Raw genomic sequence first — 6,453 nt, 5'->3', positions numbered from 1 at the left:
GTCAATCCTGACTCCAAGATCCCTCTCTGCCTCTGTGCTGCCGAGAGGGTCAGCCCCTAACCTATAACCATAATGCTGGTTCCCTCTCCCCAGGTGCAGCACCCTGCACTTGTCCTTGTTGAACCGCATCCTGTTCAGATCTGTCCACTTCTCTAACCTATCCAGGTCTGCCTGGATGCAGTCCCTGCCTGCCGGTGTATTCACTTTGCCCCACAGCTTGGTGTCATCAGCGAACTTGAACAGGGTGCTCTCCACACCCTCGTCAAGGTCGCTAATGAAGATGTTGAACAGCACCAGCCCAAGAACCAAGCCCTGGGGGACTCTGCTGCCCACACCCACAAGCATGTGGCAGAACAGTTTAACTTCCATGGGCACCACTCCACTGATGACCTAAGGGTGGCTGGTCTCAGAAAGCAAACTTTTAAAAACCAATTTGAATGGGAAGCTGCAGAACAAATCATCCAGAGACTGGACTGTGTCAAGTATGGTCTAAACAGGGACTATGGATTCTTATCCAAATGACCTGAATTAGGGTTTATTTTACTCCTTTGTTTGTATGGGTGTACTGCTTGTTTGTTTGCCTCTACCAGCACAGCCCCCCTCCCCTCTTCCATGTCTTTTGTATTCTAATTTCTCTCTCTGTATACTCTGCTTTCCACAGTCCTTTTATAGCATCTGATGAAGTGAGCTTCGGCTCATGAAAGCTTGTGATATATATGTACTTTGGTTGGTCTATAAACAGGGGGTTTCAACCTTTTTTAGTCTAAGTACCCCCTGGCAATCGGATGCCAAGTGGGGTGGGAGGGGGGTAGCATGAGACCGGATGCCGGGTGTGTGTGTGGGGAGAGGTAGCATGTGGCCGAGCACTGAGTGGGGGGCAGGGAGGGTTATTGTGCAGCTGAATGCTGAGCGGGGGTGGCGTGCAGCTGGACACAGAGCAGAGAGGCAGGGATAGGGTGCCACCACCTCCTAGAAGCAGGGCCAGGGTGGGGCAGGGAAGCTCACCAGACTGGGGTGAGGGTAGCAGCGCCCCTCTGCAGGGTGGGGAAGCTCACTGGGCTGGTATATGGCAGCAATGGCTGCTGCTTTTGAGCTTTCCCTCCCCACAGAGGGGCATCACTGCCCTCACCCCACCCTGGCCCTGCTCCTGGGAGGCAGCAGCGCTCCCTCCCTGTCCGCTTCCACGTACCCTACCTAGGACTGGTCTAAGCACCCCCAGGGATATGCATACCCCCAGTTGACCCCCTGGTCTATAAGGTACAAAACCACTCTGCCGTCTAATGATTTCAGACTAACTTATGATAATCTCAGCTAAAATTATTCATGGCATGTTCTTGGCTGTCTGATTATATCACACAATTTTAAAAAGTGGAGGAGGAGGGAAAAAAAGCAAGCAACAGGAATAACAAATAAGATTTTCTTAAACTCTGTTTTTTAGTCTCAGACTGCTAATGATCTGCAGCCAACTGTTCCATGCCACCACTGATAGAAAAAGTTGTCTAATTTTTTAACATTTGCTTTACTAATTGAACAATCAATTATTAAAATAGATGATTTTCACTGTCATCTTAAATAGCACTTAAGCCCAAGACACTGCTTCTTCTACAGCTGGTGCTGCAGCAGCAGCTACTTTAATTTTTCAGAATAATGTGCTGGGGAAAGCTTCCAATAGAACTCAGTCCCTTGTTTGGCTTGAGAGCAAAGATGTGGTACAATCTTCAGTCCCTCATGTCAATGGATGGACTCCTCATTTCCACTAACTGCATCTTGCATTCTGAAGTGTTGCCTAGCGGAGGCAGCACTTGCACTTGCACCTGACTGAGCATAGCAGTAAAGACAAGGGTTCTTCTGGATGTCTCACTGAAATGTTTTTTGGTCTGGGGCAGGTCACATAATTCCTTTCCACCTTAATTTCATATCTGCAAAGTGAGAATCAAACCTACCTCACAAGCAGGATGTGAAGATAAGTTATATATTAAAGCAGTATCTTCATGGCTGCTAATTATCATTATTAACTGGAAGTACCCCCAAATAAGAAACCCACTAGTGTGAACATTCCTGAAATTTGCCAATTGAAATGGAAACCCAGGCCCATATTTCTCAGTTAGCCCAAACAATTCCCAACATAGAACCTCTCACCTCTGAACTATGATTGCTTCAACAGTCAGATCTACAATCAGAACATATACTTTAGGTTTGTCCCTATTAATAAATCAGCAACAGATCCCAACGCCTTTCTAGAAATGTATACACTACATACCAATACTGGCCTTTGTGATTGGTTGAAGTTAATTACCTCCACAACAGCAGAGAAGGCTGTCTCCCAACATCTAGTGATCTCCCAACACACCATGACTTCATCCAAAGGCTGAACATTTTTTGTCTGTTGGCAGATACATTCGGTTTACAGGATGTGTATTTAAACTGGTGAACTGTGGCCAAAGGTCATTCTGGGAAATTATTTTTGCCAGTCAAAAATTTTACATCAAAGCTCAACCCAGAGGCTGTATATATGTAAGTAGGCAAGTGCCCACACTGATAATGTTTTTCAAAGTAAGATTTTTCTATTGAGCTATCTTTCTCAGAGACAAAAATCACCCTATTAGCAATCTTCTTGCAATTGCTATATCACTTGGGAGCTAGACGGGAGTGTTATATGAATGATCTGAGACACTTACCAGGATCAAACACACTTATCTTTTCTGCTGCTATTCTAGTATAGTTGGGTTATAAAAATAAACCAGCTGGAAGAAGTCTCCTATGTATATACAGATTAAATTAGCCTTGCTGGTTGGACAGCTCCTAATCAAGTCATCCTGGCTGGATCAACAGGTTTAAGTCACAAACATCACCACAAAGATGATTTGTTAAGCCTGCCTTCCAGCTAAGTAAGCAAAAGTACCCATAACAATGTTAGAATTAGCCTTGATTTAAGGCATGGAACTTGGATCCTCAAGAAAACTAAAAATAAACTGCTAAGTCACTCTCAGTTTCCTTTTCACATTACCCTGCAACTCCTTGACAGACCCTAGGGGTAAACCAAGATTAGATTGCTTTTCATAGCCAAGATGTTCAGTGAGACATAGGGATTAAGTATGTGCAGTTCTGTGGGTTCAGTTTGAAAGGGGTTTGGGAACTGAACCCTTTGGCTAGTTATCTGGTGGATGGAAGCATACCAAACCTTTTAGACTCGTTTACAGATTTGAGTTCAAGAACTCCAAAAAGGACTCTTCCATAGCCAATCCCTTCATGGTCTCCTAACCGCTGCTGTACAAGTTATGTAGCTGCACCCACTCCTGCTTCCCTTCCCTCCAGCCAAGGTATTGATACCATGAGAGGTGACATAGTTGTTTGGAGTCTGCTGCTGGAGGATGATAAGACTTAACTCGGTCTACATTCATACAACACAAAGATTCAGTCTGAGTAGATGTGATGCATTTCTGCCAGGTACCCCCTTTCTACAGGGAAGAAGGGGTCACCATCTCCTATTAGGAAAGGTTTACTCTCCGGCTATAAAGCAAGCTCCTCACAGGCACAGGGTGAAATTTAGCTTGTAACATGCACATTAGAATTCAGAGGCCTATCCAGAATCTTAATCTATTAAAGCAGCGAACATTAGCTGAATGAGACAGCACTCCATCTCAATGTTCAGCTGGTTTTAAGGAACTGACACATGAATGAATAATTAGTTATTGCTCTGAATGTCCTAAGGCCAGTGCCAGGTTAACATTTTTAGAAGGGCCCAAAACATAGTATTCCACTTTTCTACTTATGCAAATAAGTCTGAGTTCTTGCCAAGTCAATCCCAGTAAGTAACACCTAGTTACAAATGCTGGGCTAGCAAATCTTGCAACTGGCACAAAGTTTATATTTCTTCCTCTTAAGTAAACAGCAGTGCTGGCTTTAAATATCATAGTTCAATATTTTATGACATACATATTTTACCCCAATTTAAGGGAAAGAAATAATATCAATATAACAATCCAATGAAAATAAAAAACTTTTAAAAGTTAAAAAAAACCCTCTGCCTTCCAAAAAAAATCACTGCCAACAAATATAAAATAAAATATTTTAGCATAACATAACAACTGGGAAGAGAGCGCCATTCTGAGGAAGGGGACAGTGGGGATCTATACTGTGATATCCCACCATTTATTTATAACTGATTTTATGATAAAAAGCAGTAAAGGATTTTCTTTCTTTCTAAGTTCACTCTTGCAGGTGAATTAGGTGCGGCCCACATCTTTTTGTAACTAACGGAAAAATGATTAGAAGCATGGTAGCTGTTGTTTTTTTAAAATAATGTTATACATAAATACTTTGGCAGAGTGCTTTTGGAGGAAGGAGACAAAAAAGACAGACAGCATGACAAGTGGGAAAAGGATAAGAAATGAATCACTCTCTAAGAAACTAAAAACTCCTTTAGAGACTCTGAGTCTTCAAGTTCATTTAAGCCTTAACGAACTTTACATTTCAAATCATATCTAGCAGGACAAGTGATAGGATTACACAGCTAAATCTATAAGCATTGATTTTGTCTCAGTCACAGATGCACACGGTGCACTATTGGAAAATCCGCTAAGAAGATAAGGTTATGACATACAGCAAATAGCATGCAGAAATGGTTTAGATAAACCTATCTGTGTTTTTAAAAAATAATAAAAAAGACCACAAGAGTTTCATAAAATACAAATGTCTTTGGAAGCATGTGAAGATTTTTCAAATCAATAACTTTTCTTTCAGAGGTTGTTAAAAGCCAGCATGACCCAATGTGGCCAGAAAACGTGGGTATTCTGGTTGTGTGTGCTTGTTTTCTAAAATCACTGCATACCAATGTAAGCTTGCTAAGATGTTTATGTGAAATAGCTCAGCAGATTTTTGTCCCCACATCAAACCATAATACTTTAATGGACATGCACCATGATTTCCCATGAAAAAATGTTACTTCACTCAGACCCAAGTCAATTTTTTGGTTCCCTTTGGCAACAATCCACCTTGAATTGTGACAAGTGAAGCTGACTCAATACCAGCTCTTGAGATACTGCAACTGAAACATAAATGAACACAAGAGTCTTAAACTGGAGTGGTGAGGATGAGAACACTAGGAGATCACCTTCTTTCACATAACTTTCTTATTACATTACTTAGCAGTCATAATCTTGGACTTCAATAAACGTGGAAACTGTACCTAATTAAATAGTTGATACTAGATCAGAGAAGTTAAAGCACCTTGTTACAGATCTAGATGCAACAGATCTAGATCTATGATCCTTACCATGGCTTAAATTGAAGGCTACTGTCTCCACTGACTCAGCTGTAAATGGTCAGTTGGTCATCCAGGCCAGGGAGTCCAAGAAGATGCTTTCCACATTTAGCTTAGATTTCTATAATGCCACACACACAATCATGCTCATCTCTCTGTATGTAGATAGTTATGACATCCAAAAAGTACAAGTGTCCCTGGCATATCTTGATGGGGTCCCCTAATGACATGTTTTCGCTCATGCAGACAGTCCTTACAGCTTAATTTTCAATACAGGCTATGGTATAGTATGATTCTCCCCTGTGTTAAACAATAGTGCTTTGCTTGGTCACTATCACAGTGTAGACAGCACAAAGAGTTGCACAATATTTAAGAACACAGGAAGCAGTATTTATCATTGATTTCTCTTCTCTGAATTTCTATTCTTAAGATTAATACTATTAGTTACAACAGAAATGAAAAGCTCCAATCCAACTTGGTACAGAAAATGCTTAAGAGAGTAGCACAAACCTAACTCCTGGAAACGAGTGTCATGGTCTTGATTCTCTCTTGTCTTGCACCTTCAGACCAAACATGACCCACTTAGAATACATGGCTGTAAATGGCTGCATAACATGCTAGATGGGACAGTAACCAACTTCATCTTTCTATCATGGGCAAAATCAAAACCTCCTGGGCAAGATCAAAACCACAGTCACTCCTGAATTCTCTCAAGTGCTGGAGGTCTTCAGTATTGATTGCCAACTCAAGATTTATTTTTTTACTGACAATCTACAAACTTTTATGGACAACAAAACTTTTTAGTGACATGCTTTTTAACATAATGTAAAGCATGGGTGATCAATCTGTGGCACACATGCCACAGGTGGCATGGGCAGCCTCTGTGTCTGGCAAATGGCAGACCAGGGTGGGAACAGGCAGCATAGTGACAGATAGGGCAAGAAGCAGAAAACGGCAGAAAGTTGAGCAGGGGGCACAGGGCAGGGAACAGAAACCAGAGCAGCCAGTTGGGCAGGGGAAGGAGATAGGAATGGCATTTTGGGAGGACGTGGGGCTAATCTGTGAAGTAGAACGTATACACACACTTTACTTGTATACTTCATAGGCTCCAAAGCACTTTAAACTCCTACACCCCCAGAAGCAACAGACTTTTAAAAATTCCCGGTATCATTAAATACAGCAGTTCATAG

General features: G+C 41.8%; 1 protein-coding gene across 1 annotated transcript in view; it reads right to left on the bottom strand.

Moving 5' to 3' along the window:
• UNC5C (unc-5 netrin receptor C) overlaps positions 1–6,453 on the bottom strand; it is a 483,074-nt gene that overhangs the window by 247,967 nt on the left and 228,654 nt on the right. The window lies entirely within an intron of this gene.

Source organism: Gavialis gangeticus, unplaced genomic scaffold, assembly GCF_001723915.1.
Source record: "Gavialis gangeticus isolate Ggan-Ray unplaced genomic scaffold, GavGan_comp1, whole genome shotgun sequence".
Lineage (NCBI taxonomy): Eukaryota > Metazoa > Chordata > Crocodylia > Gavialidae > Gavialis > Gavialis gangeticus.
The sequence above is the reverse complement of the archived record's forward strand: the minus strand, read 5'-3'. Positions and strand labels throughout refer to the sequence as shown.